Source organism: Canis lupus, chromosome 30 (assembly GCF_003254725.2).
Source record: "Canis lupus dingo isolate Sandy chromosome 30, ASM325472v2, whole genome shotgun sequence".
Lineage (NCBI taxonomy): Eukaryota > Metazoa > Chordata > Mammalia > Carnivora > Canidae > Canis > Canis lupus.
The window spans coordinates 40,260,171-40,284,310 of record NC_064272.1 but is presented as its reverse complement, the minus strand read 5'-3'; the positions used below and the strand labels follow the sequence as shown (position 1 = coordinate 40,284,310).

The following is a 24,140-nucleotide window of genomic DNA, read 5'->3' as shown; positions in this document are numbered from 1 at the left end:
GCAGGCAGGGTCGGGTGCGGGGTCAGCCTCGCAGTCAGGCCGGGTCCCGTCGCGGGCAGGCGCAGCCCAGGGCAAGCGGGTCTCTGCCAACTTGCCAACGAGGCTGAGAGGCAGCAGGCTGTCCGCTGATGGCAGCAGCGAGGCCTTGAACCTGGTGCTCGGGACCCCTGGGGACCCCTCGGGCTCCCATACCAAACTCATCAGGACGTTGCATCCGAGGATGACTGAATCTTGCCACCTGTTGGAAGTCAGACCCACCGATCCCCACTTCGTCACTAACACCAGCGACAGGCCCACACTGGCTTTTCCTGCCTTCTTGAATATTGCTTGGGTTTTGCTCTTTTAAAATAAAACCTGTGATTTGATGCTCCGCATGATATAAATTACATGAATTGTTTCTATTCCACACACTTACAACATGTCCTGATGACTGAATTTCGCTTCAGTGTCCACGTTACGGATTTCCGAGCTCCCCCTTGCTTGGAGCAGCAGGTGCAAAAAGTGGGATACGTGGAACTGATGACCTTTCTCTGCCCCTCCCCGCATACTGTGGTAAAAGGAATAGTAAAAACTAGAGGCATAAAATGAAAGTGAGCATCACGGGACGCCCGGGTGGCTCAGCGGTGGGGCACCTGCCTTCAGCCCAGGGTGTGACCCCAGGGTCCAGGATCAAGTCCTGCATCCGGCTCCCTGCAGGGAGCCTGCTTCTCCCTCTGCCCGTGTCTCTGCCTCTCTGTGTGTCTCTCATGAATAAGTAACTAAGTCTTTAAAAAAAAAAAAAAAAAAGCAGCTCTGTTTAAAAGAGAGAAAGAAAATGAGTATCACCAGCCATTGGGCTATGGCAGCAGAACTCAGTGCTTGTCAAATGCAGTCAGTGTGCCCCATCTAATCATGAGGACACGTTCTTAAGTGTGCATATGTGCCAGGTATCGGGCTAAGGGGTGCTTGTGCGTGCTATCACTTAATCCTCACAAGGAACCCGTTCTCTCCGTATGGAAGATGAAGAAGCTAAGACTAAGAAAGCTTAGCTAACGTGCCCAAGGTCACACAGTCAGGACGTGGCGAGGATAAAGATGCAAACTCACGTGCGTCTGATTGCCGGGGGTCGATGGGCACGGGGAGGAACCTTTAACCCTGGTGCTGTCGCTGCCTCTGTGCTTTAGTTAAGGTCGAGCTTGTGCACGAGCGAACCTGCTTGGACCTGATTCCCCTTTCACAGATTCCACATCAACCTTAGTGGCTTTCCAGTAGGAGAAATCGTTGTTTCAGGATGGGTCTGTGTGGAATTTTTTGAGGTGGCACTGAGCCTGCAAGAAGTGGTATCCTAGACGTGCTTCCACTTAGCGCTCTCAAGCAAGCATTTAAGTTCAAAAAAGTTGTTTTCCTTCAGATTTAAATCTATAAAATGTATGCGCATCAAATAGAATGAATCACTCATGCTTTTCATTATCGCATCCCACTCCAGTCTTCTGCCACCCCGCACACTCACTTGTGGTCTCAGTGCCAGTCATGAGAACAACATTGTCTATCACACCAGCACATGAATTCCTTAGGGGGGTGAAGGAATCCACACCGGTTGTGCACCAGTCTCTCTACAGTGGCGGCATGTATTCACTTGAATAATCTTAGAATCTGTGCATTCAGCTATGGGTATATACTGACTCTTTTTTTTTTTTTTTGCAAGTGAATTATGATAATGCAAGTAATGGACTTTCGCTACACATTCCTAGTAGTTCTCATAGACTTAGAAATTTCTATAGTTGCATGCATGGAAAACCCACTCGGTGGGGCTACGCACTTTTACATTCAAGTCACGTATTTAAGATGGTGGTGAGAAAGATAGAGGTAAGTATGACGGGTTATTTGAAAATTATATCCCGTGGAAGGTACAGCTTTTAATTATAAATTTAGGGCTAATTTAGGGCTGATATTAGGAAATACAAGACTCTCTTACAAATTCCATAAGCTCTCTTTTTTCCTCCTCAGGCAATATGACTGGTTGTAGAACATGATCTTACTTTTTTTCATTATACTGTGTTGACAGTAAAGCAATTTGCATAGCAATTTTGCTTCATGGAAAACCCTGGGTTTTAGAAGAGCACATTCCCTAGTACTTATGGAAATGCTGAGTTGGAGTCTTTCCGCCCTGAGGATTTCCAGTCTATGATCAGATAAACTCAAGAGGAGTCCTGATGTTACTGGAGAAGCAGCAAAAAAGCAAAGAGCAGTGTTGCTTGATTTCTGGAGAGGAAATGGGTTTTCCGACGTAGAGCATCGCTGTTTTCTTCAGTCAGAAATCTCATAATTAGAAAGCATCCAAGAAGTAGAAGAAGTCTGCTCTACCATTCAAGCAGGATTTTATTTAATGCAGAGCTGAGCATCCTTTTGGGTGCAGTGGTCATCTGAGGAATGTAAAAATGTTTCTGGACTACATTTTTTTTTCTCGAATCATATATCTAAACTGGGAAAAGCCGTATGATCAGCTACAGATGCTTACGCATTATTTTTTCCTCTCACCAAGTGTGTTTTGGGGTTTTTTTGGAGGTGAGGAGAGCAACTAAAATTTTTCCAAGCTCAAGGTAGCATGCGTTGCAGTGACTGATTGTAATGCACATTTTAATGCATCATTGACTAAAACACTGGGAACTGGCTTATTTGTCTTTCTTTGACTGACCTTGTTGAGCTACTTAGTTGTGAAATGTGTGGGTTTTTTTTTTTTTGTTATAGTATTTTTACTATTCTTTCAAATATTTTTTTTCAGTGTCAATAATCTTGAGTCATAAAAGAAGTTCACAGCTTACTTTAAGATACTTTATTTTCACTGAATCTTCTCTCCCTGGTGGCAGCCTTTGCAAGAGTTTTAATTTTGCTAAGAAAGTGACTCACAATCCATGAGTTAATGCATCCCCTTCCCAAAAGGGTGCACATAATTCGCTTGCCAGCCAGGCGCCCCCCTGTAGGACCCTATAGCTCCCTTTGGCCTTACGTGGCCCCCCTGTAGGACCTTCATCTGTGAACCCCGTAGCTCCCTTTGGCCTTATGTGCACCCACTTTCCTCTCTGAGAAGGAGTAAGGGTTCCTAAGGTCGGGGCCCCCCGGCAGGCCTCGCTTGGTGAGCAAGGTGGAATAGCGGCTCCTGGATACTGATGTCGGAGAGGCCAGGAAATCACTTCTCCTGCGCCAACGCTAGCCTGTGCTGTGATTTCTGCTCGTGAGAGCAGCACGTGCTCATCGTGAGGTGCTGACGTGCTACGTGCTTGTGGAAGGTAGAAGCTCAATGGCTAGAGTCTTTAGTAGTCTTTCCTCTTGGCGATCGATAGTCAACATTAATAGTTTGCTGTGAATTCTGGATTTTGTAACGTGGATAGTGAAATGTTACTGTTTGCCAACAATACTATACATAGATGCATATCACTTGCAGGGGCTTTTTTTTTTTCTTCCACCGGGTAATGTCTCACTCACAGAGGCCCTTGAACGGCAATACTTCTGGACGCGTTTTATTCGGCCGCAACGGGAGTTAGAGGAGAGGAGCCCCGTCGCCGAGGGAGAGGCGAGGGGCCCCTGCGTGCTGGGGAGGAGCTGGGCATGATCCAGGGCCTGTGATGGATACTTTTCCTTTCTGTATCTCTTTTACCCCTTTGCAATTACCCTTGGTGGCTAACTGTGTATAAATGAGAGACGAGTCCGAGGCCCCGGAGGTTTACGGAGCCAGGCTGAGGCCCAGGCCCAGGTGAGTGTGGCTCAGGGTCCAGGAAGGCGCTCGGCCTCTGCCCATCCCGGCTGGCTCGCGGCCTCGGAGCCCCGGCCCTGGTGGTGCTCTCTGGGAATGCCCTTCCCCGACGACATCTGCTGGGTTTGTGCCCTCACTTCTTTTTGGCTTTGCCCAAAGTACGACTACGCCTCTAAAACGAAGTTCTGGGCAGCCCCTGTGGCGCAGCGGTTTAGGGCCCCCAGCAGCCCAGGGCGTGACCCTGGAGACCTGGGATTGAGTCCCGCGTTGGGCTCCCTGCAGGGAGCCTGCTTCTCCCTCTGCCTGTGTCTCTGCCTCTGTCTCTCTCTCTCTGTGTGTCTCTATGAATGAATAAATAAAATCTTTAAAAAATTAAAAAAAAATAAAAGTTCTCTCCCAAAAGCACTCCTGGCCTCCTCCCGGCCTTGTTTTCCTCCGTAGCCCATCCTAGTTTTCCCTGTAAGTTGGCGGTTTTGTTTATTGTCCACCTCCCGAGGGAGGGAGTGCTCCAGCGCCAGGCTTTGTCTGTCTCGCTCACTCCCCAACCCCGGTGTTGTGGGAAGGAACTGGCCAGTGGCCGCGGCCCCGTCCTTGTTAGTCCTCAGCCTTGGCCACCTCCTAAATGCGAAGGCTCTATGTGTGTGTTTGAGGGAACAGCAGAGGAGAACCAGGAGAGGTCTCAAGAGGATGTCAGGGCGAGAGAAACCTCCCAGGTAGACAAAGGAAGATGGAAAGTCAGCTGAGGGCTGAGACGGGTGACAAGGCCGCGCAGAGTATGTGGGGAGATGGCCCGGATGCAGAGGAGCCACTCGGGTTCCCCTCTATTTGGCATACGGCATGTTTTTTTGTTTTTTTTTGTTTTTGTTTTTTTTTTAGATTTTATTTATTTCTTCATGAGAGACCCAGAGAGAGAGGCAGAGACACAGGCAGAGGGAGCAGCAGGCTCCATGCAGGGAGCCCGACATGGGACTCGATCCTGGGACCCCGGGGTCACGCTCTGGGCCCAAGACAGATGCTCAACTGCTGAGCCCCCCAGGCATCCCATACGTCACGTTTTTTGAAGACTTCCAAAAACGGAGACCAGATGCCACCAACTTTCCTAGTGGCCTGAGTTACACAAAGGAAAAAGAATCTGTGGACACTCACGCAGGCAGGTTAATCACTGCCCCACCAGCATCAAACTGTTGCATTTTTTAAAGATTAAATACCTGTTGGTATCTTCCCTGCTTAAGCCAGAGTGTGAGAGTTCATTGCCAAAGCACTTAGCTCGCACGTCTGAGTTTTGGCAGGAAGCATGTACCAGCAGTATCCCAGCCTGAGATTCTTTTCTTTTTTTTTAAAGATTTTATTTATTTATTCATGAGAGACAGAGAGACAGAGACACAGGCAGAGGGAGGGGCAGGCTCCATGCAGGGAGCCGATGTGGGACTTGATTCTGGGACCCCGGATCACGGGATCACACCCTGGGCCGAAGGCAGGTGCTCACGCGCTGAGCCCCCCGGGGGGATTCTTTGGGCCCGAGGCGTCTCAGGCTCCTGGTTTCCTTTCCTACATCTATGGTCTGTGGTAGTTCTTGGATCTGAGCAACATCATGGGTGTTTGGGGGAATAATTAAGCCTTAGAACACTTTAGAATTGACACGGGGATGCTGGAGGGAGGTCATGGTTATGGGATAAAGTCGGCCAAACTGCTCCTCAGCCATGGGACCGCCTCCTCCTCCACCTGTCCCTCCTCCCCCTCCTCCTCCCCCTCTTCCCTCCTCCTCCTTCCTCTCCCTCCTCCTCCTTCTGTCTCCTCCTCTCCTTGCTCCTCCCTTGTCCTCCCCCTCCTTCCCCTCCTCCTCCCCCTTCCTCTCCAGGCTTTAATGCTGCCCTAGGAAGGGAATTACCCTTTGAGAAAAAGACAGCCTCCCTAGAGCTACCTTTGATTTGTCGTAAAACCCGCCATGCAGCTGGGACAGGGGCCGGGAAGTCCCCACAGCTCCTTGAGACAGTGTCCGTCGTGCTCTGCCCCCGCAGCCCAGGTGTGCAAGTGTGGACCGTGGACCGCGGGGGCTGTTCCCTGGCCTCCCTTCCAGAGCCGGGCAGGCGCTTTGCTTCCTGCTGCCCGCGGCTCCGAGCGGGTCTGAGATGAGCTCCTGGGCTGTCGTTGCCTCGGTCCCCTGCCTTAGTCACCCGCTGCCGTCGGGCCCAGCAGTGCGTGAACAAGGCCAAGCAGATGGTCCCCTTGAAGAGCCCGGCCCCAGCCAAATCCTGTGTTGCACCTCAGTTCCATGCGACAGGCTGTGCGATGCCCACTGCTTGGACGACGCTTCTGAGCTGCGTTAGCTTGTCCTTCAGGGGCGGGGGGTCTCGGTCCCTCAAATAGGGCAGGTGCTCCACTGCCGGGGGACAGTGTCCCAGTGTCCAAAGAAAAGGTTGGACGTGTCTGTTCCCTCTGCCCCATCCTCTGCCCTGTCCTCTGGCCTGGGCCCCCCTGCTGTCCCTCTTGCCACCGTCCCGCAGGAGCTGCCAAGGGCTCCCAAAGGTCACCGCGACTGCCAAGTCACAGACCCGCCGCCTGTCTCAGGTCTCAGCCCGGACGGCTCAGCAGCCCTGGCCCTGCTGACTTTGACCCCCTGACCCCCCTGACCCGCCCTGGGCAGCCCCCTTCCCCCCAGTGGTCTGGCCGGTTATTTCTGTTGTTCTTGGCCCGGAGGGGAGAGGCGGCCTGGAGGGGTGCGTGGTGACCAGGCGGCCGCTCCGGCCTTGCGAGCGCTGTGATCTGGGCGACTCATTCTCACACACACACACACACACACACACACACACACACAGTTCTTGTCTGTGACAGGAAGAGGAGCAGGGAGGTGCAGGCGCTGCCGGGGGAGGCTGAGCGGATGCGCCAGGAGAGGGCAGGCCGGTGGCAGACGCAGCTTGGCCCCTTCCAGGGCCCTGCCTGCGGCGTCAGTGCCCCCTTCCCGCGAGCTCTGAACTAGCTTACTCACCGCCCCAGCCCGGCCTGCCGGGAGCCCCCTTCCAGGCCTTGCCCCGTGGTCCCCACCTGAGGGCCTCGGTTCCCCTTCCTGCCCCCCCAGGAGGGGCGCCCGAGAGCTGCACCCACCCCGAGGCCGCGGGAGGACAGGCCCCGGGAAGGGAGGCCTCCTCCCTCGGCGCTGAGCCCGTCTCTGTCAGGCGAATCGTAAACTACTTCGGGACACCATCTGCGATTTATCCTTTATAAAAATATCCTTCTCAGCGTTTAGCACTACACACACGGGGAATGTAACTCCGTCCTCTAACTGCCAAAACATGATCGTTTTTCTTGGTCCTTCCAAAATCGTTTTTCCTCCTAAACTGAAACAAACGTGTATTGTTCAGTCCTAAACCCCTTGTAAGCCTTATATGGGAAAATTGGGTCAACACCACAGACCCTTTTGGAATGAGGAGGGATATGTGGAAATCACTAAAATAATGGAAGCACAGGGAGTAATTAATTCTTTTTGGAAGGAGTTTGAAATTCTCCCAACTTGTGAGACTGTTAGGATTTTATAAAGTGTTTGGGGCCTTTTTTCTGTCCTCATAACATCCCTTCCCAAGGAAAATGAGCACTAGTCCAGTTGCACCACCCCCCAACCCCCACCCCAGTCGTGATCATCAGAAATGTCTCCAGACATTGCCAAGTGTCCCCAAGTGTAGGAAATCCTCCCCTTTTGAGAACCACTGCTCTATAGGATCAATCCAGAAAGCTCAGTATGTTCCCAATTCACAGAATATCAGATTTGGACAGTTTGGATTAAAAAAAAGATGAAAAGTATAATAGATACAAAAGATACATTTGGGCTTGAAGTTACTAACAGAGTAAAGTTAGTATCTACGTATCAATGGTACAAAACCCCGTTATAAGTGGAAAATGCACGTAATGCAGCTTGCGTGCTGCGGACACGTCGCTTCGTGGAGCCCACCCCAGCGTGCTCCAGGCACTTCCGTTAGCCTCCGGTTGGGTACGATCATCTAATGCAGAGCCTGTTTCTACAATGAAGCGTTGCCTAGCTCATGTAATTTACTGAATATACTTTCCTGAAAGCGGGAAAAGTGGCTGCCGTCTGGGTACAGGGCGGTTGTAAACGGACCGGCTGTTGATCCTGGCGGTCGCGAGCTGACCCGGGGCTGCCACTCGCTGCGGCCGCCTGCAGATCGCCAGCCTGGGAGCAGATCCAGATTCAGATTCAGTGTGGTTCCACGGAATGCCTCCCGCCTTTGCACCACCGGGAGATCAAAGGATCATAGGGTGAACCCTTACAATGGGGGGGGGGGCTCCGTATAAGCAGGTACGGATCACGTCATGAATAAGGAGAAGGAAACCAATAAAGTGGTTGCAGAAATTCAGACCATCATACTCCTAAGGGTATCGGGTCTGAATATAACAACTCCGACGCAATGCTCCAATCAGCCTGGGATATTCTAGTTGGAATTGTATTTAAGTGCCCAAAATACATTTATACTTTGGACAATAAGTGTATTAAGCCAAAAAATAATGACTCAGGAACTCTCAGTTGGTTACCATCGGAGGGAATTAGATGGGACCTGGGTAAGCTGGCTCTCTACCAGAGGCTGCTTCTGACCTCAAAGCTACACTCAGAGGCATGTTCCGGTGCTCAGGGGTGACGCGGGAATGACAGGTACCGCGTGCTTTGGTGGAGGGCCACGCTTGCTCGGTAAGCTTCGTGGTTGTTAGAAAATTCAGCTGTAGATTTCTGATTTAAAGCCCACCTCCAGGAGCGCCTGGGAGGCTCAGTGGGTTACGTGTCTGCCTTCTGGCTCAGGGTGTGATCCAGGGTGTGACCCCGGGGTCCGGGATCGAGTCCCACACTGGGCTCCCTGCGGGGAGCCTGCTTCACCATCTGCCTGTGTCTCTGCCTCTCTCTGTGTGTCTCTCATGAATAAATAGATGAAATCTTTATACATAAATAAATGGAGTAAATGAAACCCACCCCAAGGGGCACCTGGGTGGCTCAGTCGGTTAAGCATCTGTGTTTAGCTGGGGTTGTGATTCTGAGTCCCGGGATGGAGCCCCACATCGGGCTCCCTGCTCAGTAGATGGTCTGCTCCCCCCCCTCTCTCTCTCTCTCTCTCTCATCCTCTCCTCTCCCCCTCCGCCCCTCCCACTGCTCATTCTCTCCCTCTCAAATAAATAAAATCTTTCTAAATAAATAAAAATAAAACCCACCTCCAGGTTGACATTCACCACCAGGTTCTTTCTAAATGCAGTAGCACGAATTGCATGTCACACCCAAAGGCCAGGCATAACAGTTAAACATCCTACTTTCTGAAAGTGCATTAAGGCGCCAGCCTTGGGAGAGACCTGCTGTAGCCAGGGATCACCTTTGGCTTGTAATTTGCCTTCAAAAAGGGAAAAAAGCCTGCGTGGAAGGCCTTCAGAATCATCACTCACCAATAGTCTAGAAATAGGCCTTGTGCGGTTTCTTGAACCTGGGAGGCAGGGCAGAAGTACTCATGCCACACACATCTGTGCCAGACTTGTGTGTGCTACGGAACCCCAGACACCAGGATGGACTGAATCGTGTCCCCTGCTAAAGTGCCTCTGTTGAAGCCCTAACCCCCAACATGACTGGGGATGAGGTCTTCAGAAGGTGCTTAAGGTTTAATGAGGTCAGGGCAGCCCCGGTGGTACAGCGGTTTAGCGCCTGCCTTCGGCCCAGGGTGTGACCCCGCGGTCCCAGGATTGAGTCCCGCATCGGGCTCCTCGCATGGAGCCTGCTTCTCCCTCTGCCTATGTCTCTGCCTCTCTCTCTATCTCTCATGAATAAATAAGTAAAATATTTTAAAACAATGCTTTAAAAAAAAAGGTTAAATGAGGTCATTGAGGAAGAGATCCTAACCCGATAGTAGCCTTTGAAGAAGAGGAAAAGAGGCGCGCCTGGCCAGCTCAGTGAGAAGAGCACACGACTTTTGATTTCAGGGTCGTGAGTTCAAGCCCCATGTTGGGTATAGAGATTACTAAAAGATAATAAGCCTTTAAAAAAAAAAAAGGAATAAGAAGACAAAGAAAGATTTCTCTTTCACTCTCTTTACCCTTTGAGGACTCCGTGAGGAGGTGGCCATCTCCAAGCCAGGAGGAGGGTTCTCAGCAGAATCTGACCATGCCGGTACCCTCACCTTTGGTTTCTAGCCTCCAGAACTGTGAGAAAATACATTTTTTGTTGTGTAAGCCATTCAGTATATGTGTTTGTCTTTGCAGCCCCGGCCACTACATGCTGCATCCTCATTACACAGATGAGGAAACGGGACCCAGGGAGGCAAATGACTTGCCCAAGGTCAAGTTACTGGTTAGTGGTAGAATTAGAACACAGAACCTAGTCCACCTCAGGTCGTATAGGCTCCTGTTCATTATCTGTAAAACCTATGGCTCACCTTGTCTGTAGGCATCAGGGTCCTTATACCTGCCCTGTTTATCTCAGAGATGTTGTGAGGATTGGTCAGATGGTACAAGAAAAGAGTTTCTAAACAGAATATTTTACAAGTGTTAAGTATCACACTCAACTCAGATTTTGCCCCATTATCAGAAATCTATCTGCCTTTGAAAATTGTGTTTTCTTTTAGCACCAGAAAATTAGTCTTAATTCCTGAAATGAGGAAAAAAATAACCAGAAGGCTATGAAGTCTACAGACAAAAGTTAAAAAAAAAATAAAGTCCTTTCTAGTTGTAACCATATTGAAACTGTTGTTGCTTTCCTTTTCCAAAGGTAACATTCTAATTTTTGTAAGAAGCATCAGATTAGGGCAGCCCGGGTGGTGCAGTGGTTTAGCTCCACCTTCGGCCCAGGGTGTGATCCTGGAGACTTGAGATCGAGTCCCGCATCGGGCTCCCTGCATGGAGCCTGCTTCTCCCTCTGCCTGTGTCTCTCTCATGAATAAATAAATAAAATCTAAAAAACAAACAAACATCAGATTAAGGCATAAGAATATCTGGCGCCCAGCCCATACTCTGTAGCACGTACTAGAAGTGTGACTGGACAAGTCATTTCGCTCTTCTGAGTCCTGCCATCTTTTCCTGTCAAATGATGGGATTAGGCTACTTGCGGTTTAGGGATCCCGGAATAATTACTCTGAACTATGCAGTGCCTTAAAACAGCGGGACAGAAATAATTCACACAGTGATCTCACTTTACAAATTATTCTTCAGTTATAGTTGCTGGAAGAGTCAAGCGTAGGTGAATGGCATTTGGCATCTGAAACCCTTAATTATACACCGTAGGCAGCTCTGTGGCTTGGTCTCTGTCAAAAGACACCGCATTATTAAATGACACCGTGTAGGGACGTTCAGAGTTTTTGCAACAGCTTGTTCATCTGTAGCACGATCGCCCTGTGGCAGGTAGCCTCCACAGTCTGCATGTGCAAATCTGAGCACGCCTATATTTAGATTAAAGGCCTCCTGTCCAATTCCTTTGGAAATGAGTCCACTAAAATTGATGACACTCAGCGGGGAGTTTGGGGTCCATAGCTAGTGACACATGTGATTTATTTCCAGATTTTTTATGTAGTTAAATACTATACTAGGTATAATGCTTTTTCCCCACTTCATCTATTTTGCCCACCCTCCCACACACACCCCTCTGGCAACCACCAGTTTATTCTCTATATGAGTCTATTCCTGCGTTTGTGTAAGTTATGTAAGTTTTAGGTGTAAGTTTTATACACAGCTTTGTATGTATTTCTATTATAGAAATACATAAAAATCACACATAAGTAATACATAAATTGCAAACAGCTTTAGCAATAAGGAAAAAAATCATCTAAAAAATCCTACTATAAAAAAATAAAATAAAAAATAATAAAAATAAATAAAAAATCCTACTATAGTTATCATTTACCTTTTTGCCTATCCTTTGAGACATGCATGATTTTTTTTAAAAGATTTTATTTATTTATTCATGAGAAACACAGGAGACAGAGAGAGGCAGAAGCACAGGCAGAGGGAGAAGCAGGCTCCATGCAGGGAGCACGATGCAGGACTCGATCCCAGGACCCCAGGATCACGCGCTGGGCTGAAGGCGGTACTAAACCGCTGAGCCACCCAGGCTGCCCTGCATGATTTTTTATAATTTTAATTATGGTTACATACATATAACAAAATTTACCATTTTAACCGTCTTTAAGTACATAGCTAAGTGACCTCAAATTCATTCGCAGTTATGCTGCCATCGGTTTTGCCCATCTCCAAAAGTCTTGTCATCTCACAAAACTAAAACTTTGTACCCACTAAACACAAAAATTCTACTCCATTACATCTCCACCCACACACAATTTATGTTATTGGCGTCACATATTTCCTCTTTATACCATATTATATATTTTATATTTTAAGGTATCTGCAGTTTAATATAGAAGTTATATGGTCTCATCCATTTGGGGAATATAAATAATAGTGAAAGGGAATAGAGGGAAAGGGAGAAGAAATGGGTAGGAAATACCAGAAAGGGAGACAGAACATGGAAGACTCCTAACTCTGGGAAGCGAACTAGGGGTGGTGGAAGGGGAGGAGGGCAGGGGTTGGGGGTGACTGGGTGACGGGCACTGAGGGGGGCACTTGATGGTATGAGCACTGGGTGTTATTCTGTATGTTGGCAAATTGAACACCAATAAAAAATAAATTTATTATTTAAAAAAGTTATTCTATATTAAATATATTATATATAATTCTATGTAATTCTATATAATTATAGTAGAATTATAATAGAATAATAGAATAATGGAATTATTATTCTAATAGAATTATAATATAATATAATTATAATATATAATATAATATATAATTCTATATAATTAGATAGGATTATATATATAATTAAATATATATATTTATTATTTAAAAAGTTATTCTATATTAAATATATATAATTATATATAATTCCATAGAATTATATAGAATTAGAATAATAGAATTATTATTATATTTAATATATATAGAATATAAATATATTCTATATAGAATATAGAAGCCATTTTTTTGAGGTAGATTTTGGGTGGGGGGAAGGAGTAGATTTTAGGTGGGCAGAAATAAAGGATTGGGTTTTGGCATTCATTTTTACAGTCTACGAGACGTCTAGGTGAAGATTCAGGTAGGCAGTTGGATATGCAAATTCTGGGTTTCAGGGGAAAGAATGGGGCTGGAGATAAAAATTTTGAAGACAGCATGTGTGGATGACATTTTAAGCCCTGGCAGAGGGGACAGATGGGTGAGATAAAAGGTCTGATAAAGAGCCCTGGGGCTTATCAACATTTAGAGGTCACAAGGAGGAGGAAGAGGACCTCGCAAAGAAAACTGAGAAAAAGCATCCAGTGAGGAAAGGGGAAAACCAGATGGTAGGGTCTCCGGGAAGTGGGGAGAACAGAGTGAAGAAGGATGAGCGAGTGATCAGTTGTGTCTGTTTGTGTCAAATGGTTGAGGGTTGTGTTTACGGTATGAAGATCATGGCTTGTAGTTGAAATGGGACTCCAGTCACCAGGGTCCTCTTTCTTTTTTTTCCAGTCTTGAGATTGTTTTAGTTTTTGGGGTGTTTTGTTTTTACGCTTCTCACGCCATGAATTCATAGAGAATGGGTTCCAGTTGCTCGGGCTCCTTTCCATTGGTTCTCACAAGGGGTATTTCTCTGGTTGGAACAGGCTGGCACTTCAGTTGAACTCAAGCACCTTTCTGTTTGGCTTCCTTCTTTTTTCTCATCGTTTTCCTTCATGCACTTCGGGAAACTATCTCCGCTCTTAAATCACTTAATACGCTCAATACGTATATTAATTCTCTTGGCGAGAATCTTGCCCTTGTTTGTTTACAACAGTGCCAGCTCCATGCCGGGTAGCGCTGTAGACTCTTCCAGTTTTGCCACAGTGATGTTTGTGATGTGGTCCCTTCTGAACACTGCCCATTTCCTTGATGTCCATAATACTCTCTTTCTCACAGATTTGCATGGTTGGCCAAAGGAACAACTCCATGTTCTCTAAAAGGTATAGAGAACTAGTAGTGGGTCCCTCTCCTCCTCTCTTTGTGTTGGTCATTTTGGTGAATTACTGAAAGACAATGGTTCCCACCAGTCTTGCTAGAAAATCTCCTCTCTTATTTCCCATCTTACCAGTTATGTGAGAGAAATCTCCCTTCTTTTATTTATTTATTTATTTATTTATTTATTTATTTATTTTTAAATTTTTATTTATTTTTTATGTATTTTATTTTATTTTATTTTTTAGAAATTTCCCTTCTAGTTGAAGGTTAAACATCTCATCCTCCAAGAGACAGTCACCTAATTTTCTACGTCAGTTGACCCAAAACAAATATTATGTCTTCTCTTGGGCCCTCCAAGAAAACTGTTTTTGTTTGTTTGTTTTTTGTTTTTGTTTTTGTTTTTTTTCTGGCTCAGCATAGAGAACAGTCTTATTTTGTTGTGGACTCTAACCTGCACCCTAACAATCAGTAGTCCCTCTTACATTCATCAACCAACAATTTTTTCACAAAACTCCAACAATAAGCTATATCATATGCATTGAGTCTTATTTGAGAAAGAAAATCCCACTCAGGAAGAGTTTCCCAAGTGCCAGGCAGATACGATCCCTCAGGGTAGGGCAGAAAGAACTCAGAGGAAGACAGGATCATGAGGTGCGGAGGGAAAGAAAATATCGTGGGGGATTCCCAGGAAGGTGGGTCATCCGCTGGGCCTCAAAAGGTAGAAAGGATTTGAACAGGGAGGACAGAAGGTAATCACGAAAGACACTTAATAGGTGAGATCGTTGATATTGCAAAGATGATGCTGGCTGGGATTACGTTTATCCTGACAGATTGGCCTAAAGGGATGGATTCGTTGTCAGAAATAATCCCGCATTGAATCACGTATGCGTGAAATCCTATCATGTTGAGAAGCCTTTGGTATAAAGGTTCTGGATTATCTTTTAGACGGATGTTGACAGTATTTAGTGATAGCGAGGTGCCTCAGAGTTTGGAGATGAGATTGCTTTACTTTGCCTATTCAGTGCATTTGTGTGTGAGACACTGAGGAGAGACCAAGACAGGCCGCAGTCTTCAGAATCCACAGATGGTGACGTGATGGGCCCTAAAATGCCGAAAGATACCCACATCCAATCCTGGAGCCTGTGAATGTTGCCTTATTTGGAAAAAAAGGGGCCTTTGCAGATGCGGTTAAGTGAAGGATTTTGAAATGAGGAGTTAATTCTGGATTATCAGTGGTTGGAAAAATACTATCACGGATGTCCTCATAAGAGAGGGGCAAGAAAGAGACGTGACACAGAGAAGAGGAGGACGTGGCAGTGTGACCACAAAGACGGAGGAGTGTGATGGGGATTCAAGCCAAGGAACACCTGAGCGACCAGAAGCCGGGAGAAGCAAGGAACAGATTGTCCCCCAGGGAGGACCACAGCTCTACGGACACATTGATTTTGGACCTTGGGCCTCCGGAGCTGTGAGAATAAATCACTGTTCTTTGAGGCCACCGAGCTGGTGGCAATTTGTGATAGCAGCCAGAGGAGATTCCTACAGGCGGTGTTAGCTATTGGGGGGCTAATCACATTGCGGATGTGAATTTGGAAGAGCCCAATACATTAGTTGAGGTGACCTGATTTGTGGATTAGGGAGGCAAGTTCAGAACATTAAGTATAATTTAGCAAGTTTACACTTAATTATTTAACACCTTATTTAGAGGAAAGCTGGGCTCCTTCACCCCCGCACACACACACACCCCCCCCCCCCGCCCCGGGCAGAGTCCCCTCCTCTTTGCTGGGTGTTCTCGGCCTCCTTGCTTTGACTCCATGCAGCTGGCAGCCACTCCTCAGCTTCCAGCCGCGCTGACTCTGGGCTCCTGGTTGTGAGCCTGAGCGTTTTGGATGCTGCAAGAGAAGCCTCTCTTTTTCTCACGCACGTACAGATGAATGCATTTGCAGCCTAATTTTTATTTCTTGTGAATTTGATGAGCATGATCTGGCTAATCATGCTTGAGTCAACTCAACCTTGAGATTGACGAAGCTGGAGGCCACCACCTGACTCTTAGTAAACTTGCCAAAGCTGACGCCACACAATAAGGCCTTTTGATAGAGTCTTGCGGATACTGTCTGCTGTTGTCATTGAGCCCTCTGTGCTACCTCGGGAGAGAACACGCTTCTCCCTCAATTCAAAATCTGGAAGACAGGCCTCACAGGATAAACACGTCTTCCAGATTTTGAATTGAGGGAGAAGCGTGTTCTCTCCCGAGGTAGCACGGAGGGCTCAATGACAACAGCAAATAGTATGTTGGCAAATTGAACACCAATTAAAAAATAAATTTATTAAAAAAAAAACAACCTGGAAGACGTTTTTTCCTTGGCCCTTCTATATATGAGGGTATCCCAGGGGGCTGCTGGGGGCTAGAGAGCCCCTCGACATGTCCCTGCAGGAAGAACAACCTCAGCTCATGAGTTCGTTTCCTAGGGCCACCGTAACAAATAGCACAAAGTAGGTGGCTTAAAATAACAGGAATTAAAAATAAATAAATAAATAAATAAATAAATAAATAAATAAATATTAAAAAAATAAAATAACAGGAATTTTATTTTCTTAGGGTTGCAGAAGCCAGAAACCTAAGATCCAGGTGTTGGCAAAGCCACACTCCCCCTAAAGGCTCTAGCTGGGGGCGGGGGGGGGGGATCTCCTCTTGCCTCTTCTGGTGGCCCCAGGTGTTCCTTGGTTTGTGGCTGTCTCTGCCTTTGTCTTCACACAGCCTTCTCCTCCATGACCTGGTGCCCAGCCTTGGACTAAGGGATCACCCTAACCCAGTATGACCTCATTTGAACTAATTACAAACTATTTCTAAATAAAATCATGTCTTGGGCATCTGGGCGACTCAGTGGTTGAGCATCTGCCTTTGGCTCAGATTGTGATCCTGGGGTCCCGGGATCAAGTCCTGCGTCGTGCTCCCTGCATGGAGCCTGCTTCTCCCTCTGCCTGTGTCTCTGTACCCACCCCCGCCCCCGCCACTCTCTGTGTCTCTCATGAATAAATAAATAAAATCTTAAAAAAAAAAAGTCATGTCCTGTGGTTCTGAGTAGACGTGAATTTGGAGGTTGGGGGGGGGGCAGACACTGTTCAATCCACTACAGCTCCTAAGGCTGGAAAAGATGCCAAGGCTTGAATGAGTCTCAGGTTCTGCTAAATAAATGAGTCAACTACAGGAACAGACTAAGTAGGCCCCATCTTGTAAGCGTGAGGACTCTAGGATACCCTAGAGAAGCTCGGAATGATCAAGAGGCCGCCCTGTCTGGTGGCAGCAGTGATACACTCGTGTCTCCTGTTAGGATCCCTGGGAGCACCGTCCCTCACCGGCCCTCCTGCCCTCCTCTAACTGAGGTCCCTGCAGCAGGGCTGTTCCCCACAAACGGGGCTGGTCCCCTCATGTTCCCTGCTGCTGCGGCCGCCTGTCTCCTGGCCCGGGTGCCTCGCAGCATAGCCTTCCGTGGGACAGGTTCCCTTCGGGCCGCCTCACCCGCACTCCCTCTAGTCACCACCTGAGTCATCCCTGCGGTGGCGTTTGTGTCCTGAGCTCACAAGTGCGGGGAGACGCACCTCCACGGTGTCCTCCTGCCGTGACCGGTGATGCGGAGGGGCCGTTGTCCCATCTTGAGTCCCTAACGTTCCAGTGTTGGTGCTTCCGGTCCCTCTCACCTTGGTGAGAGAATAATGAGTTTTGTGTCAGAATATCGTATTTTAGGTTCCTTTTTTCATTCATTCATTGAAACCCTGGGAGTCCCATCATGCAAACTGGACCCGTTGTGTAGGCAGAACCGCCGCTGCCACCCTGCACCCCGCTTAGGCCCCCCGAGGAGCCGAGCGTCCGAGCCGGCGGGAAGGGAGTAGTGACCCGGCTCCCAGGTCGCTGTGGCCTGCGGCGGAGCGGGTGGACTCGGGTTCCAGCTCCAGGTCAGCCGCCCCCGACCGTGTAGACCCGGGCAGGCCTCTCCACCTCCCTGAACGGAGGTTCCGTCAGGATCTGTGACTCGGGCCTCAATCATGTGCTCGCAGAGGCCACGTGGACGTGTGCTGGGACGGGAGGGCCGGTGAGCGCCTCCTGCACCTCACGGCCGGCGGCCGCGGCTGCGTAGACCTGCCTCTGATCGTGGGCCAGACCCCGGCCGGGCCGAGGAAGGCGGCCGCTCACGGGGACTCGGGCGAGGTGGCCGCGCAGCCCGGTGGTGCTCCTGCTCTGGAGCTTTGCCCACTTCCCTGCCCTCCCTCCGGCCTCAGGGGAAGCACGGTTCTTCTGTCCCCGAGCTGGTCGTGCTGGGGTTCCGGCCCGTCCCTGCCAGCCCGAGCTGCGCCTACCCGGCCCGGGCCCTGTTGGCCGCACCCCCTCCCTCGCCGAATCTTCACTTGTGCCTTCGCTGCAAAACCCTCTCCCTTCGGGCCACCGGGGGCTCAGCGGTTTGGCGCCTGCCCTTGGCCCAGGCCGTGACCCCGGGGTCCCGGGATCGAGTCCCGCGTCGGGCTCCTGCGTGGGGCCTGCTGCTCCCTCTGCCTGCGTCTCTGCCTCTCTCTGTGTCTCTCATGAATAAATAGGTAAAATCTTTAAGGAAAAAAAAACCCCACTCTTCCTTCGGGCCGCAGCCCACTCGGTGCGTGGAGTCGGCTCCCTCGAGCTGTCAGCGTCAACACGGAAAGTGTATTCCCGGGGGTCCGTCTGGGCCACGCTCCGGAGCAGGTGACCGACCCCGGGCGACCCCCAGGCCGTGGCGCAGGGCAGCTCGGCGGCGGTGCATCGTGATGTCAGGCAGGGCCAGGCCGTGCCCCGGGCTCTGGTCCCTGCTCCTCGGCCTCCCTCGGGATCGCGGCTGCGTCCTCCTCGGCGGTTCCCTCCCCGGCCCGGCCCTGCCTCCTTCCCTGGTGTGGGGCCACCAGCCCCGCTCTGTCCTCACCCGCTAAGCTCCAGGCTCTCTCAACAGCCCCTGGTGCTCCCCGCCACAGAGGGAACACACCTCCCCTGCTCACCAGGTGCCTCCTCCATCCCAGCACAAGCGTCACTTCCCCAGGGAAACCCTCCCTTCATCCCCCTCCTCGAGCCATTAGGACAGACCCGGACACTCGTCCTTCCTTTTGCGCAGAACGCTTAGCTCCGCTTCCGATTTTGCACCCATGAGTGTGGCTGCTGGGCTGTCCCGGCCGCTCTCCCCTAAGCCCTTCGAAAGCCTGGACCTGGGCGGCTTGTATCATCCTGTGCGCAGCTCCTGGCCGGAAAAATAAATTGTGGTATATCCATGCAGTTAGATACCACTCAGCGATATAAAAGAGCAAAGTACTGATAAATGCAACAACCTAGATGAATCTCAGAGAACTAAAAAATCCGGACACAAAATAATCCATGCCACGTGATTCCATTTACATACACTTTAAGAATAGGGCCAAACCAGTCTCTGGCGCTAGGAATTAGGACAGAAGTTGCCTCTGGGTGTCAGGGGTTCGACTGCAAAGAGGCACCAGGGAACTTCCTGGGAAAATGGAAATATTCTGTATCTCGATTGGGATGATAGTTCTGTTCAAACCCATCAGACTCTACGCTTTTAATGTGTGTGTTTTATTGTACGTAATTATGCATCGATTTTTTTTTTTTTTACGTGTTAGAGGGGAAAAAAGTGTCTTTGGAAGCAGGTGGAGAATTCTAGAAGAGATTAAGGCTTGTCCTGGAGAGATTGTAATAATTGTAATATTGCATGTATTGTAATTGTAATTTATTGTGAGATTGTAATAATACAGCTAAGAAATTTTAGGGCCGGGATATAAGCGGTGGTAGCGGAGCTATAACCTTTGGTGGTAGAGTTATGATTGGTGGAAATTGTAAAGTAGGTTTTTGGGGGAGAGTTTTGGTTGTAGGAAATGAGTTGTTTCAGAAATGTGAGGTGGTTGTACCTCTGGGACATCTACACCACCAACGGGCAGAACTAAATATGGATCTGAGGGCCCCCGGGTGGCTCAGTCTGTTAAGTGTCCGACTCTTGGTTTCAGCTCACATCATGATCTCAGGGTCATGAGATCAGGTCCTGCATCAGGCTCTGAGCTCAGGCCAAGTCTGCTTGGGGCTTTCTCTCTCCCCCTCTGCTCATGCATGTGCTCTCATGCTCTTGCACTCTCGATAAATAGATAGATAGATAGATAGATAGATAGATAGATAGATAGATAGATATAGATAGATAGATAAAATATTTTTTAAATGAATGAATGAATGAATATGAGCCTGAAGCCTAGGGAGACTCCCAGGCTGGAGATAAGGCTGTGGGGTTGCCAAGAGGTAGGCATCATTGAACTTGCCACGAATAGGAGGGTTTATCCAGTAAGCAAAGACAAGAGCTAAAAACAGAACCCTTGAATCCTTGACATTTAGAGGGTGATAGAGGAGCCCTTGAAGGAATCTGAGGTGATATTAAAATGTTGCATCACAGAAGCCAAAAAAGGGGAAAGTGATTCGATAAAGGAAGGGTGGATGTCCAGTGCTATGGCAGTCAGGTCGGAGAAGCTCTGCTTCCTCACCACACCCTCTCACCTAAGCCCTAAGCCCTAAGCCCTTGAAATCCCGACCCGTTTCTCATGCTACTGCAATGTTTTTCCTGAGGTTGGCCAGAGGCCACCAAGTCTCCAGATGTGGTGACCTGTTTCCCAGCCTCATCTGCAACCTCCCTGCAGCATTGGACATTGCTGACCGTCTCCCCGTCCTTGGACTTCTCTCCCCTAGTCCTTTTTTTTTTTAAGATTATTTATTTATTCATAGAGACACACACACACACACAGAGAGAGAGAGAGAGAGAGAGAGAGAGAGAGAGAGAGGCAGAGACACAGGCAGAGAGAGAAGCAGGGACCATGCAGGGAGCCTGACGTGGGACTCGATCCAGGGTCTCCAGGATCACACCCCGGGCTGAAGGCGGCGCTAAACCGCTGAGCCACCGGGGCTGCCCTCTCCCCTAGTCCTTTACTACTCTGCAGAGTTTAGCCTCACGTGACCCTCACCCTGGCTCCTCTTCCTGCTTCTGAACATAATCATTCCCCAAGGTTTACGTGTTAGAGAAAAAAAAATGTACTTATTTTCTTCCCCAACATCAAATTGCAGCATTTTCTTTTTTTTTAAGATTATTTTATTTTATTTCATTCATGATAGACAGAAAGAGAGAGAGAGGCAGAGACACAGGCAGAGGGAGAAGCGGGCCCATGCCGGGAGCCCAACGTGGGACTCGATCCCGGGACTCCAGGATCGCGCCCTGGGCCAAAGGCAGGCACCAAACCATTGAGCCACCCAGGGATTCCCCTAAATTGCATCATTTTCTAGTGGCTAGACTCATGCTGGGTGCTGATGATCCCAGGGAGTAGCATAGGCCTGGTGCCCCAGAACCAGACCACAGAGCTACAGAGGAAGATGGAAATAGATATCAACAGTATTGTAAGTCCAGAAGTTACTAGGAGGACACTCTGGGAGGGAGCAAATGGGCTTGAAACACTTAGGAACGAAACAGTAAAAAAGCTGTAAGGGGAACAGTGTGCAAGAGGGATGGGATCTCAGAAATCTCTGGCTGAAGGGTAAGAGGGGGTTGAAAATGTAAATAAATGTAGAGAGGTAGGTTGCAAAGTATTATGTGTGACTCTGGATTTTAAGCTTTGCTGTATGTGCAGTACAGGGACAGATGGGGTCTTAAACAGGGAAAGGCATGATAACAACAAGAACAAAAAACCATTTTAACGGGGAAGATAATTAGGTGTATGAAGGTTAGAGAGATCAGGGAGCGGGTGGGGGCAGAGAGGCCAGTTAGGAGGCTGTTTCAGGAATCCAAGCGAGAAATAGGATTTGACTAAGGTAGCAGTGAGAACAGAGAAAATCCCAGGGACATTTCTGATAATAGACTTGGGAAGACTTGGCACCTGGTTGGGAGACGAGAAAGAGGGAAAGGTTGAGGATGACTCCACAGTTTTTAAATAAGGAGATTTGGGTGGATGGTGACTCCATGAACCAAAATTAAAACCATAAGAGCGGAAACAGCCTTTGGATGGAGGTAAGATAATGAATTAAGATTTGGACATACTAATTTTGAAATTCTTATGCAACATTTTGCTAGAGCTCTGTTTCAACACACAGATGGTGGCTGAAGCCCTAGTGTTAGATGAGCTGTTTCAGAAAGCTCATGCAGAGAAAGACCATCAGTGGGCAGAGATGGGACACCAAAAAATATCAGTTTTGAAGGGTTATGAAGAGGAGAAAAAAAACCTCCAAGGAAATAAAAGGAGAAAGAGGGGCACTTGACGGGATGAGCACTGGGTGTTATTCTGTATGTTGGCAAATTGAACACCAATAAAAAATAAATTTATTATTTAAGAAAAAGGAAATAAAAGGAGAAAGAGAGGGAAAAAAATAAAGAATACATAGTGTCCCCCAAAGCAAAAGAACATAGAACTCTAAGAACCAGACGGTCATCAACAGTTTCAAACTCTACAGAAAGGCGTAGGGTTAAAAGTGTCCGTGGTGAGTGGGAGGTCACTGGCTAACAGCAAAACCGCTCTAGTGGAGGCCAAAGGTGGGGACCACTGTGTTGAAGCAGGAGGGGAATTTCTAGAGAAAGGATAATGTAAGATAATCTCACATTCCGACAGGTAAAGACTCAATAAGTTTCCTTTCCACACAATTTTATTGAGAAAATTACTTGAGGACATGCTCCAGCAAAAATAAAAGGGATGCAACAAAGTAGCAGACATGGGACAGGAGAGCCTGAAATGTAGCCAAGCCAGAATGACAGTCCTGCAGCAGGTCCACAGAGTGATGTGTCCCAAATTGACCGTTTAACAGGAAAATTAGCGATCTGGTTGCAGTTACCATGGGATAAAGAGAACATATATCTCTACTTCCTGTAAGAAAAAAATGCAATGAGAAACTTCTGAAGGATAAAGAAAAAGCTGTGGAAGGAGTCTGGACCAAATATGAAGCAAATCAAAATATAGCATGATTTTGAGCAATTGGAGTATTAAAAAAAAAAAAGAAAAGAAAAAGAAAAAGAAACCCATGTATTTGAACATTGCCATCCAGCAATCTGGGTTTAATGAAATAGTATCCTATCCCTTTCTGCCACGATTTATTCACACTGCCTGATTCTATAGAATATATAGTCGATAGAAGCACAAACATACATGCTGCTTACTGGTCTTTTGAAGTTTCAAATTCAATTTATGAGCAATCTGCAAAGCATGCAAAGCTTCCCATAGCTTGAAAACAGAATCTAAAGTATTTAAACCTTGACGTGTTAAAAAAAAAAAAAAAGTATTGGTGCAGCCGATCAAAGTTGGCTTGTTGGGAAGGATGTGAACGGTACGGGAGCTGCTGTTTCTGGAATCCCGGTCACGTCCCAGTCCCCATCCTAAGCCTTTTTGTAGGTTATTGAATTCATACCAATGCCACCTCTTCGAGGTAGGTGCTATTTTAATGCACATTTTCCAGATAAGGACACTTAAGTGTGGGGGAGGGTGTGTGTGGGGTGACCTGCCCAAAGTCGGGCAGCTACAGAGCGGAAGCACCGAGGTTGGTACCCGCAGCTCTGCCCAGGGCCTGCGTCTGCCTCCCACGGCTCTGCCTCCCTGGGAGCGGCAGACGGAAGTGCCCCAGTGCCAGGGCCTCACCACACACCCCGAGGGGCACGGTGTGCCAACCCACGCTGAGGCAACAGGCAGGATGTGGAGGTGTATTCTTTAAAATAACCTGGGGTGAAAAAATATATAAAATAAATAAAATAAAATAAAATAAAAATAAATAAAAAAAATAAAATAAAATAAAATAAAATAAATAAAATAAAATAAAAAAAAATAAAATAAAATAAAATAAAATAAAATAAAATAAAATAATAACCTGGGATGGTTGCCTCTGTAGATTAGGACTAGGGTGGGAGGCCGGTGGGAAAACCTTGACTTTCTGTCCTTGTATATACCTTTGAACCATTTGAATTGTTTTTACTATGTGTGTGGGTTGCTTTCATCATTTAAAAATCCTACCCCTGGGATGCCCGGGTGGCTCAGCAGTTGGGCGTCTGCCTTCGGCCCAGGGCGTGATCCTGGAGACCCAGGATCGAGTCTCACGTTGGGCTCCCTGCATGGAGCCTGCTTCTCCCTCTGCCTGTGTCTCTGCCTCTTTCTAAGTGAATAAAATCTTAAAATAAGTAAATAAATAAAAATAAAAATCCTACCCCTATTTCGAGGCCATATGAGTTTCCCCCTAAAGCATCCCAAATTCTTTCATTATAAATGGCCTCTCCATCCTCTGAGCTCCCACGGGGCTTTGTCCCTTCCCTCTTTAGAACCTACTACGAGGCTTTGCTACAGTTGCCTCTGAAAATGTCTTGAGGACAGCCTCTCTGTCATACGTCAC

General features: G+C 47.9%; 1 protein-coding gene and 1 pseudogene across 4 annotated transcripts in view; one reads left to right on the top strand and one right to left on the bottom strand.

The window, feature by feature from the left end:
* The window catches only part of TMEM266 (transmembrane protein 266), a 93,112-nt gene that overhangs the window by 1,784 nt on the left and 67,188 nt on the right, over nucleotides 1-24,140 (top strand). The window lies entirely within an intron of this gene.
* On the bottom strand, nucleotides 13,307-13,791 carry LOC125754059 (60S ribosomal protein L21-like; annotated as a pseudogene).